A 14156-nucleotide genomic window follows, 5' to 3' on the forward strand; every position below is an offset into this window, starting at 1 on the left:
GGGAATAGTTATGAGGTCTTCTATCAGAGAACCTCTCTCAGACGAGTTTTCTACATGGGGGTTTTCCTTCTTAGGGCGGTTGAGTAGCATTGCCTAGCTTCACACTGGACCCCTCGGAGATAGCCGACCTCGTCCTCAGTAGGAAACTTCATCATGAGATGATATGTGAATACTACGGCTCACATGATGTTGAGAGATGGTCGTCCGAGGATGACGTTGTAGGCCGAGGGACAGTTCACCACTAAGAAGTCGACCATTGTGGTAATCTAATTCTTTCATTCTCCGACAGTGACGGGGAGCAAGATAGAGCCTTTGGAATAACCTTATCTCCTGTAAAGCCCTGCAGTGGGATTTTAACAAGTCGGAGGCATGACCTGTCAACCCCCATCTTATCGAACACTTTGACGAAGAATATATCTGCCAAGCTACCCGTGTTCACAAGAATGCAGTACACCTTCCGATTAGCTATGGTCATGGCCACGACTAGAGTATCATCATGTGGGTGTTGGATACCGCGAGCGTCCTCCTCAAAGAATGTTAAGCTGCATGGGTGCACCCGTTGATCTTTAGATGGCCTACTAGCAAGATGGATATAATGGTTCGAGTCAGTACTCTGAGCATGAGCTTTCCGAGCTCAGTTTGAATCACCACCTCCTGCGGGCCAACCATAGATAGTACGAATTTTGAGGCTACCATTGGTGGTTCTTGTCACGCCCCAAACTCGGAGAACGGGCTCAGAGAATTCTCGATTGTCGTATCCGGCGCCGACAGCCTCCGTAGTGCCCCATTCTCGGATCCCGGCACTCACATATTAGATTCCGATCCTGGGATCCTATAAGGAGGATTTCAGTATGATTTTTTTTTTGTAATGGAGCATAACCACAAGCATAACCAAGTCACAAAACAACATCACCACATATCCACTATATCAAAAACTTTAAGTACAATGCGGTAAGGGAAATACAAGGTGATCAAACTCTAAAATAATCTGATGTGCGCTCCTGCCTTAGCGCTGCTGCGATCCAATGCCACCTGCACGCAACGGTCGTGCATAAGCTTATAAAAGCTTAGAGGGTGGTGTAAGTGTGTGTACAAGACAAGCGCCAAGTGTAAAATATTAGAGTAATGCAAAAATATGCGGTAAGTCCATAAATGCTATCAGTTGTACCAAAGATATGTGATGCAAGGCATGAATGTTATCGACCATACTAAGGTCATGCGATGCGAGGCCCATGTAGCCAAATGTCATATACGAAATGCAAAGCAAGCATGTCAGTCCTCATCAAGTACATATATCAGTATAGTTCCTCTCTGGGATATCACCGGGGTTTAGTACACTCCACACTGACTACTGCCTCCCTAGCCGCACAGTCCAATGAGTGGAAGAGACCTCATTATTCGCCTGACTAGTAGTCTACCAATACCTACCCGGCTCATCGATAGCAGACTCATTTGCGAGCTGGTCAAACTCAGTCTAGCTTATAGCCCCCTCACTCGAGCGAATAAGGCCACACCCCCTTCCAACCGACCACGACACAATGGAAGACGGGCTTACTGGTATTCGGCACTCAGGCGCTCGTGTATCCACTCGGTTTAGACGTTGAAGCATCTCCTAGTACCAAAAAGGTTATGGGATTTTCACCCAATGACATCCTAAGTGCGCATAGTGCTAGAACCAAGTATTTTCGGTATCCGATACGACCATCCATGATGTACCTATGAAGCCACGGCCCTAATGTCGCTAGGGCATACAATAATCAAGTCACACATATGCAGGATGCATGAGTCACACTGTCAAATCATGCAGTAATCCCGCGTGTACCGCATGCGAATGTGGGGCATTGCGTCTCATAAGGAGTCCCGTAAATGTCTTAGCCCAACGGCTTATGCTATGATCAAATATTCCTCATATCAAGCATACATATGATGCGTATGGGCATGAATCATGGAGCTATACTAAGCATGTTATAAAGTGATGAATTGTCCTTACATTGAAGATGGGCCTAGATGGCCTACACACAACAAGTATGGGCCTATCAATGGGCCCTAGGGAGAGTTATAATGCAGACATTTAACCAACATTATTCTTATAATGTGGACGTCAAACCATCATTGTTCCCAAGGCACGACCCGCCATAAACATCATTATATATACCACGGTGAAATTACACATTGCAATGGACCTATATACATCTCATTGGGCCTCAACCCATGGGCGTCAGATACATCAAATGGGCCGCATCAATGGGCCTTATGTACATTGCAATGGGCCATATCCCATAGGCCTTTGAATACATCACAATGGGCCCTCATATGGCAAATGCGTCACTTCACATGGGCCATATGTATATCAAATGGACCACACCAATTGGGCCCCATGCATATCAAATGGGCCATACCTAAAGATAAGTGGTGATAATGATTTCCACCATTAAAATTCCAAGGCCCACCATAACATTTATTTTCCATCCAATCTGATCATAAGGTCACAATGACCTGAAAGGGGTTTTAGTGGTGGACAGTCAAACCCACTGATTTCTATAGTGTGGTCCACCTAATCCTAGATCTACCTTATTTTTTAGTCTCAAGCCATAAAATAAGCTTTTAAAATGGTTGGACGTATGGATACAACACATGCATCATGGTTGGTCCCATAAGGATGGACGGTGTGGATAAAACACATAAACCATGGTGGGTTCTAATGTCGCATGCTTTAGACGGTGTGAATAAAACACATACATCATTGTGGGTTCCACCGTCCAGGTAAACACATACATCATTGTGGGTTCCACCGTCCACCTGGATGGTGTGAATAAAACACATACATCATTGTGGGTCCCACATGGGGCCCACGATAACGTTTGTTTTCCATCCAATATGTTGATAAGGTCGCACAAACCCGGATGAATAGGAAAAACAAATTTCATAATGATCCAGAGCCTCTGTGACAACCCAAAAGGGTTTCAAGGGTAGACGTTCAATCCACTATTTCCTGTGGTGTGGGCCACCTGAGCTCTGTATATGGCTAATATTTGGGGGACCCACTGTCCCAAAGGGGACCCAACAAATACACGGTGTTGATGATCAACACAAACCATGGTGGGGCCCACAGCTGGGACCCCTGCCCATTGCCAACCGCAGTAGCGTTCTGCTACAGCGTCAGCAACAGCAGGCGCTGTGTGTGTGTGTGTATATATATATATGAAAAATGAGTTTTCGTGAGGATTTTCGTAGGTGGGGCCCGCATAAGGCAGATCCACTCTAGCCATTGCATTCCATGGCTCAAGACAGACCAATCAAGCCCAATATGTGGTATGTTTTGGCGTATAGAAACGTCGGAGTGGCTTTCAACGGTAGCAATACTGTTTTCTATACTATGGCCCACCAGATAGTCAGATTGGGTTCATTTTTCAGCTCAACGTCTAAAATGAGCTAGGGAATGGAATGGACGGTGCGGATTAAATCCATTCATCAAGGTGGGCCCTACATGGACAACCCTCTCCAAGGCTTGTGAATCAAGCTAATATTTCTTTTTCCAGTTCACGTGTAGCGTCCCTGGACGCTGGACGGTTTGGGTATAACACATACATTTCAGGTGGGCCCCACTTATAGACGTGGGCCACACCAAAAAAATGGTTGGGTGGCGTAGGTAATACATACATCAAGATGGGGTTCATCCAGGTGAGCCACACGGCCACATCATCACACCACAAAAATAAATGATAAAGGGAGGGAGAGAGAGAGAAAGGGACACGTGTGATGGAGGGCTCCGCCACTATGAGCCCTCCCTCGCATTCAATCATACATCAAGTGGGTCTCAATACATGTGGGCCCATCAAATCAAAGATCAACGGTGGAGATTCCTTCTCCACCCAATATGGACGGTCTAGATGACCTCTTTTCATGCAAGAAAAATAAACATCATGATGGGGTCCATGGAGAATGGCCCCATCATGGAATGATCATGAAAATCAAGGTGGGCCATTGACCACATCTAGGGTCCGAAGTGAAATCCATACCATCAATCGGTAGGCCTCACTTGGCCCATCATCAAAACATGAAAAATCTAGCCTATAAAGCACCCACCATTCGATCTTCTTGGTCCGATGGAATGCCGGTCTCCTTGTGCTTCACTTTGATGGAAGGTGATGAGACTTGAATGGCTAGGATGAAGGATTTTGGGGGTGGGAAGTGGGCCACACACATGCACTTTCCACCTTGGAAGAGCTTGGATGTGTAATTTTTTGTTGCTAGAAATGTGTTTGTGAAATGAGAGAGAGAGGGTTGTAAAGGAGTGAGAGTGATAGGTGATGGATGTGAGGTGAGAGACTTGTTGACTTTTAGGGTTTGCTTGACTTGTGGAGAAACAAAGCATGGGTTGCTCTTGTACTTGACATGAGGTGATTGATTGATTGATTGATGGGACATGATGTAGAGATTTCTTGGGATTGCAAATAAGTGATGTTTTCTTTGAAATAAACGCCGGCCCATATCTCCTTACCAGGGTATCGGATCGGTATGCAAGATGAGGCGTTGGAACCGTGGCGACGGTGCAGTCGCAATGGTACAAGTCTCGGATTAAGCCGACTCAAATCTACAGGATACGACTTAGAGTCACACATAAATGTCAATTATAGGTCGCAAGTTACCGAAATTCGACGGGAAGGATCGCAGGAGTCAACGAAATAGTACGAACTAGGATACAGGTCTTACAGCTCTTCCTACCTAATAAAAATTTCATCCTCGAAATTTACACCATCACCGCAATTAAACATAACTCAAAAGGGAATAGAAAGCATAACATCATATATAATAAAAACACCATAAATCATACAATCAAACATCGAAAAGATGGGGATAACGCTCTCGAATCTCCGCGTCTCGTTCCCAAGATGCCTCATCCACACTATGATGGCCCTACTGCACCTTTGCCAAGGGGATGACCTTGGTCCGCAGGACCTGCTCCTTCCGATTGAGGATACGAACTGGTTGCTCAATGTAAGAAGCGTCCTCATGAACCTCCAACGGTTGCCAATCAATAACAGGCACGATGTCTGACCCACACTTCCTCAACATAGAAATGTGGAAAACGTTGTGGACGCTAGACAACTGAGATGGCAAGGCAAGCGGATAGGCCACGGTGCCAACGCGCCTGGTGATCTCGAAAGGTCCTATGAATCTCAGGCAAGCTTGCCCTTCGCTCCAAAACAAACCACACCCTTCATGAGTGAGACCTTGACATACACATGGTCCCCAACGACAAACTTCAAGGGACGATGCCGATGATCAGCAAAACTCTTCTGGCTACTCTGAGCTGTGCGCATCCTCTCCTGATTATATTGATAGCCTCTGACGTCTACTACACAAAATCGGGACCCAGGAGACGCCACTTTCCAACCTCGATCCAACAACTCAGAGATCTGCATGGTCTGCCGTATAATACCTCAAAGGGAGTCATATCAATGGTCGTCTGATAGCTGTTATTGTACGTGAACATAGCCAATCGCAGGTGCTCGTCCCAGCTACCCGAGAAATCAATCGCGTAGGCCCGAAGCATATCCTCAAGGATCTGGTTGACTGTCTCGGTCTGGCCATCAGTCTGCTGATGGTACGTGGTGTTGAGCTACAAATCAGTCCCCATCGCTCTCTGGAAGCTCCCCCAAAACTGAGACGTGAACCTCGAGTTTTGGTTTGAAATGTGTAAGTGCTATAGTTTATATCCCTGTTTGTTGTCAAATTTGTAGTGCCAAAATCACTATTATACTCTGTTAGGAAGTATCTTCTCTTCTGAGTTTAAAGGACACATGGAAATATGCCCAAGGTGATCCAAAGTTAGAAAAACTTTTATCCAAGGTGGATACGTGCTCCCACTTCCACATCAGGACGCTCAACGGCTGCAATAGACCAGGGGGTCTCTGATGATCGGCCTTGACACGCTGTCACATGTCACACTCTGCCACAAAACTGGCTATCTGGTGCTTCATCCCTGCCCAAAAATACTGACGCCTCATATCGCGATACATCTTCATCGAGCCAGGGTGGATAAAGAATTGCGATCATTGTGCCTCGGTCATAAGATCTCTGCGCAACTCAGGAATATCTGGGACACATAATCGACCTCTAAAGTGAAGTCCACCATCAGAACCAATCTGTCAATCTACCTGACTCTCAAATGCTGCCTCTGCTCGGTAATCCTGTAACGACTCATCTATCTACTGAGCCTTGATCACCATAGCGATAAGAGAGGGTTGAATCGACAGGCTCGATATCTAAACGATAGATGACTGCAGACCAAACTCGAAGTCATACTCTGCTATATCCTCGAGTATCCTCCACTCATGAATCATCATGTGCACCACCAGGCCTCGTGGTTAATGGTTGAGGGCATCTGCCACCACATTCGCCTTGCCTGGGTGGTACTGGAGATCAAAATCATAATCCTTCAGGAACTCCATCCAACGCCTCTGCCTCATGTTCAGCTCGGACTGAAAGAACAGATACTTTAAGCTCTTGTGGTCGAAGAAGAGCTCAAACCTCACCCCATAAAGATAGTGCCTCCACACCTTCATTGCAAAGACAACTACTGCCAGCTCCAAATCACGTGTGGGGTAGTTCAGTACCTAAGCCAACTCGTGAGGCATCGGTAAATACAACAAATCCATCACTCCCAGAGGGAAGAGTGAGGACAGAAGCGGACGTGAGGCGGTCCATTAGCTCCAAAAATGCCTGCTCACAAGCATCGCTCCACACGAACTCGGCACCCTTCCACGTCAACCTGGTCAACGGGGCTGCAATGCGAGAGAATCCCTCAATAAAACGTCGGTAGTAGCCCGCCAAACCAAGAAAACAGCAAATCTCAGATGTGTTCATGGGCTGGCCCTACTGACGTACGGCATCAATCTTTGAGGGGTCTATAGCGACACCCTGCCTCGTCACCACATGATCGAGGAACTTCACGTCCTCCTGCCAGAACTCGTACTTCTCTAGCTTTGCGTAAAGCTGGTGTGCACGGAGGGTCTGTAAGGTAATCTCCAAATGCCGCTCATGCTCCTCATGGGTCCTCGAATATATCATAATGTCGTCAATGAATACCACAACAAACTAGTCGAGATACGGACGGAAGACCTCGTTCATCAACTGCATGAATACTGTCGGCGCATTGGTCAGTCCGAAGGACATGACCTGGAACTCAAAATGACCATAGCGCATCCTAAAGGCTGTCTTCAGGATATCCTCATCTCGGACCTGAACCTGATGATAACCAGACTGCAAGTCTATCTTCGAAAAGAATTGCGCCTCCTGCAGCTGATCAAATAAATCATCGATCCTCGGGAGCGGGTACTTGTTCTTGATCGTGACCTTGTTGAGCTCGTGATAATCTACGGAGAGCCTTAACGAGTCATCCTTCTTCTTCACGAAGAGTACCGGTGCTCCCCACAGCAAACTGCTCGAACGGATAAAGCCTAACTCACGCAACTCATCCAACTGCTTCTGCAATTCCCATAACTCCAATGGTGCTATACGATACGGGACCTTCGAAATAGGCATAGTACCAGGCACAAGATCAATCTGGAACTCGGTGTGCTAATGAGGTGATAACCTCGAAATCTCCTAGAACACATCAGAAAAACCACAAATGACCGAGTAGCTTGTCGATACTCAAAGCAGCTAGCTCCTCAATGGCACACAACAATAGGCAGGAAAGCTACTCTCCTCTGGGCTCGGCAACAAATTGGAACTCTGGTATGCCGGGTATACAGAACATGACTGTCCTCGCGGAGCAGTCTAATATGGCGTGGTACTCGGCGAGTCAATCTATACCCAGGATGACATCAAACTCGGACATTGGCAATACAAATAAATCAGCAGGCAAAAAGATACCCCCAATCAGAACGGGGCAAGATGCTCAAAATCGGCCCAACACTGCAGTCTTCCCTAAGGACGTTGATACTGACAAACCCTCATGGGCAGACTCCATCGGCAAACCGGTTGATCGGCAGAAATCATCGACCACAAAGGAATGCGATGCACCAAAATCAAACAATACACGTGCAATGCATGCAGAAACAGGGAGAGTACCCTCAACGACCCCTCTTGATGACTGAGGGTCCTACTGGGCGGCATAAAATCTACTCTAGGCCTACTGGGGAGGTGCAGGTCCCCTCTGAGGTCTCTGCTGATGATGTTGCCACTGTGGTGGCCTGATCTGTTGCCTCTACTGCTGTGGGGGAGGCCCCGAAGGTTGGTGCTGTGGTCGCTGCTGCTACTGTGGTAGCTGTCGCGGAGGTGGATGCGATGCCCTCGGCTGCTGCTGCTGCGGATGGGGACACTCATGCACGCGATGTCCTGTCCTACCGAATCCAAAGCAGGTACTTGTGAATGGTCCCAAAGGTGGTGCTAAGGGTGTCATTGGTGCTCGAAATGCTGGGTGGGTCGTGCGCCACTGCTGTGAACGACGCTGCTGATGGGAACTACCAGAGGGCGCCTTCCTCTTCTGATCTCCCCTCTGGTCACAAGCTCTCTGCAAACCAGCCCAATCTGACTCGTAGATCTGGGCCCTCTCTACAACCTGCTCAAATGTCGGAAGCATGTGTCCGATCACACAGTTCCTGAGGGCAGGACGCAAGCCGTTCTCAAAACGGCGGGCCTTCTGTCCCTCATCATCAACAAGACACGTCGCGAATCTCGATAACGTGACGAAACGTGCCTCATACTGGGACATAGTCATGTCTCCATGGACCAGGGTCTCAAATTCTAATGCGTGCTGCTGCCGCACATGCTCAGGAAAGAACTTTCGATTAAACCGGTCTATAAAGTCCTCCTAGGTCCACACAAAATCGGCCGCTACCGATCGGGCGACAGATGCCCACCAATGCTGAGCCTCACCATGGAGAAGAAATATGGCTAATGGGACTCGCTGCTGGGTCGTATATCTCATGGTGTCAAATATCTTCTCCACCTCGGAGCACTATATCTCTACTACAGTAGGGTCTGGCTCGCCTTGGAAATGTGGGGGATCGTGCTGTCAGAAGTCCTTGAGAAGGGCGCTTGCACATTCCTGCTCAGCCTTGACTAGTGTCATAGTGGGATGCCTGCTTTGCCCTGAAGAATAGCGGTCATCGCTTGCAGCATCTGCTGAAGCTGGGCGACACTCACAGGTACGGTCGGATCTACACCGATCTTAGGTAGAGGAGTGGCATCCTCAGGCTAGAAAGTAGGAATATAAGGTGGTGGATGGGGAATTGCAGGTGGTAGAGCGGGAGTCACAGGTGGTGGAGCGGGATTCGCTCAGGTCGCTTTTCTAGGCATCACGTCCTATAGGAAGGAACAAGGGCCTATCAGCCTTGAGAATTCTCAAAGGCATAAACGTTAAGGGTCTATGTCGAAAAATCGCTAAGTTATTCGAACTCAAAACTTATTCATTTTAAGTTCATAGTAGATATGTGATGTGATCCACCAGTATTCCCAAGTTATGCTCTGATACCAACTTCTGTCACGCCCCAAACTCGGAGAATGGGCTCACAGAATTCCCGATCACCTAATCCGGCGCCGACAGCCTCCGTAGTGCCCCATTCTCGGATCCCGATGCTCACATGCCAAATTCTGATCCTGGGATCCTATAAGGAAGATTTTCAGTATGAATTTTTCTTTTCGTAATGGAGCGTAACCACAAGCATAACCAAGTTACAAAACAACATCACCACATATCCACGATATCAAAAACTTTAAGTACAATGTGGAAAGGGAAATACAGGGTGATTAAAACTCCAAAATAATCTGATGTGCGCTCCTACCTCAGCACTGCTGCGATCTAATGCCACCTGTACGCAACGGTCGTACATAAGCTTACAAAAGCTTAGAGGGTGGTGTAAGTGTGTACGCAAGATAAGCGCCAAGTATACAATATCAGAGTAATGCAGAAATATGCGTAAGTCCATGAATGCTATCAGCTATACCAAAGCTATGTGATGCAAGACATGAATGCTCTCGGCCATACCAAGGCCATGCGATGCAGGGCCTATATAAAGCAAGCATGTTAGTCCTCATCAAGTACATATATCAGTATAGTTCCTCTCTAGGATATCATCGGAGTCTAGTACACTTCACACTGATTGCTGCCCCCTAGCCGCACAGCCCAGCGAGTGAGAGAGACCTCACTATTCGCCTGACCAGTAGTTTGCCAATACCTACCCGGCTCATCGATAACAAACTCATTTGCAAGCTGGTCAAACTCAGCCTAGCTTATAGCCTCCTCACTCGGGCGGATAAGGCCACAACCCTTCTAACTGACCACGACAAGTGGGAGACGCGGCCTACTGGTATTCAACACTCAGGCGCTCGTGTATCCACTCGGTCTATACGTTGGAACAACTCCTAGTACTAAAAAGGTTATGAGATTTTCACCCAAGAACATCCTAAGTACCCATAATGCTAGAACCAAGTATTTCAGTTATTTGATACGGTCATCCACGATGTACCTATGGAGTCAGGCCCTGATGTCGCTAGGGCGTATAATGATCAAGTCACACATATGCGGGATGCATAAGTCACACCGTCAAATCATGCAGCAATTCCGCGCATACCACGCGCTCATGTGGGGCACTACGTCTCATAAGGAGTCCCGTAAATATCTTAGCCCAACGGTTTATGCTATGATCAAGCATTCCTCATATCAAGTATACATATGATGCGTATGGGCATGAACCATGGAGCTATACTAAGCATGTTATAAAGTGATGAACTGTCCTTACAATGAAGATGGCCCTAGATGGCCTACACACAACAAGTATGGGCCTATCAATGGGCCCTAGGGAGAGTTATAATGCAGACATTTAACCAACATTATTCTTATAATGTGGACGTCAAACCATCATTGTTCCCAAGGCACGACCCGCCATAAACATCATTATATATACAACGGTGAAATTACACATTGTAATGGACCTATATACATCTCATTGGGCCTCGACCCATGGGCCTCAGATACATCAAATGGGCCGCATCAATGAGCCTTATGTACATTGCAATGGGTCATATCCTATGGGCCTTTGAAGACATCACAATGGGTCACATCACATGGGCCATATGTATATCAAATGGACCACACCAATTGGGCCCCATGCATATCAAATGGGCCATACCCAAAGATAAGTGGTGATAATGATTTCCACCATTAAAATTTCCAAGGCCCACCATAACATTTATTTTCCATCCAATCTGATCATAAGGTCACACTGACCTGAAAGGGGTATTAGTGGTGGACAGTCAAACCCACTGATTTCTATAGTGTGGTCCACCTAATCCTAGATCTGCCTTATTTTTTAATCTCAAGCCATAAAATAAGCTTTCTAAATGGTTGGACGTATGGATATAACACATGCATCATGGTGGGTCCCATAAGGATGGACAGTGTGGATAAAACACATAAACCATAGTGGGTTCCACCGTCCCATGCTATGGACGGTGTGAATAAAACACATACATCATTGTGGGTTCCACCGTCCACCTGGACGGTGTGAATAAAACACATACATCATTGTGGGTTCCACCATCCACCTGGACGGTGTGAATAAAACACAACATCATTGTGGGTCCCACGTGGGGCCCACCATAACATTTATTTTCCATCCAATCTATTGATAAGGTCACATAGACCCGAATGAATAGGAAAAACAAATTTCATAATGATCCAGAGCCTCTGTGACAACCCAAAAGGGTTTCAAGGGCAGACTTTCAATCCACTGTTTCTTGTGGCGTGGGCCACTTGAGCTCTGTATATGGCTGATATTTGGGGGACCCGCTGTCCTAAAGGAGACCCAACAAATACATGGTGTTGATGATCAACACAAACCATGGTGTGGCCCACGGCTGGGACCCCTGCCCACCGCCAACTGCAGCAGCGTTCTCAGCGCCTGCTGCACATAGTCATTTTTTTCCTTAAACAAAACCGTTTTCTCATGGATTTTCCTAGGTGGGGTCCGCATCAGGTGGATCCACTCCAGCCATTGCATTCCATGGCTCAAGACAGACCAATCAAGCCCAATATGCGATATGTTTTGGCATGTAGAAAATTCAAAATAGATTTCAACGGTAAAAATCAATATTTTCTATGCTATGGCCTGCTAGAAAATCGGATTGGGTTCATTTTTCAGCTCAACGTCTAAAATGAGCTAAGGAATGGAATGGACAGTGCGGATTAAATCCATTCATCAAGGTGGGGCCTACATGGACATCCCTCTCCAAGGCTTGTGAATCAAGTTAATATTTCTTTTTTTTCCAATTCACGTCTAGCATCCCTGGACCCTGGACGGTTTGGGCATAACACATACATTTAAGGTGGGCCCCACTTATAGACGTGGGCCACATCAAAAAAAAATGGTTGGGTGGCGTAGGTAATACATACATCAAGATGGGGTTCATCCAGGTGAGCCACACGACCACATCATCACACCACAAAAACAAATGATAAAGAAGGGAGAGAGAGAGAGAGAGAGAGAGAGAGAGAGAGAGAGAGAGAAAGGGACACGTGTGATGGAGGGCTCCACCACTATGAGCCCTCCCTTGCATTCAATCATACATCAAGTGGCTCCCAATACATGTGGGCCCACCAAATCAAAGATTAATGGTGGAGATTCCTTCTCCACCCAAAATGGATGGTCTAGATGACCTCTTTTCATGTAAGGAAAATAAACATCATGATGGGGTCCATGGAGAATGGCCCCATCATGAAATGATCATGAGAATCAAGGTGGGCCATCGGCCACATTTAGGGTCCAAAGTGAGATCCATACCATCAATCGGTAGGCCTCACTTAGCCCATCATCAAAACATGAAAAATCTAGCCTATAAAGCACCCACCGTTCGATCTTCTTGGTCCGATGGAATGTCGGTCTCCTTGTACTTCACTTTGATGGAAGGTGATGAGAGTTGAATGGCTAGGATGAAGGATTTTAGGGATGGAAAGTGGGCCATACACATGCACTTTCTCACCTTGGAAGAACTTAGACGTGTATTTTTTTTGTTGCTTGGAAATGTGTTTGTGAAATGAGAGAGAGAGGGTTGTAAGGGAGAGAGAGTGATGGGTGATGGATGTGAGGTGAGTGATGGATGTGAGGTGAGAGACTTGTTGACTTTTGGGGTTTGCTTGACTTGTGGAGAAAAAAAACATGAGTTGCTCTTGTACTTGACATGAGGTGATTGATTGATTGATTGATGAGACATGATGTAAAGATTCTCTTGGGATTGCAAACGCGCGGTGTTTTCTTCAAAATAAACGTCGGCCCACATCTCCCTGCTAGGGTATCGAATCGGTATACAAGATGCGGCGTTGGAACCGCGGCGATGGTGCAGTCGCAATGGTACAAGTCTCGGATCAAGTCGACTTAAATCTATGGGATATGACTTAGGGTTACGCACAAACGTCGATTATAAGTCGCGGGTTGTCGGAATTCAATAAGAAGGCTCGCGGGAGTCGACAGAATAGTACGGACTAGGATACAGGCCTTACAATTCTGTTGGGTTGTTCGTCTTTTCGACCTTGTCATTCTCCTTTGACATACTCTCACAGATGCCTATTATGGATAAGGGCTTCGATCTCTTCTTTGAGGTCGAAGCAGTCGCTGGTGTTGTGGTTGTGGTCGCAGTGGAAGCGGCAGTATTTTCGCTTGTCTCATTGGTCTGCACTGGTTTTCATACTGCTCGACCATTTCAGTAGCCGTTGATCCTGTACTTCCATAAGGACATGTTCTGGTGAGACGTTAAGAGGGGTGTAAGAGCTAAACCAGCTCTCATGACGTTTGCTTGGTCATTGTCCCCTTGTCGTATTCTCGTCTGACCTCTTTTTGTTTGAAGGCACTTAGGATAGAGCTTCTTCTCGACGTATCTTGTCCTTCGCCGAGCTATTGTTATTTCAAGTAACCTTCCGAGAACTGAAGAGGTCTTCATCATTAGAATACTTCTGTACTCGATTCATGAGCTCTCCCAAGGTTATCGGAGGGTTCATCCCTATTGAGAAGAGAAACTTCCCTTCTCTGAGATCGACGGTCATGGCGATTAAGCTATTTTGTTTGAATAGTCGTCAACTTGCACTGCTTTGCTGTTGAATCATACAATGTAATCTTTCAAAGTTTCACCTTCTTTTTGCTTGATGGTGAGCA

Source organism: Magnolia sinica, chromosome 14 (genome assembly GCF_029962835.1).
Source record: "Magnolia sinica isolate HGM2019 chromosome 14, MsV1, whole genome shotgun sequence".
Lineage (NCBI taxonomy): Eukaryota > Viridiplantae > Streptophyta > Magnoliopsida > Magnoliales > Magnoliaceae > Magnolia > Magnolia sinica.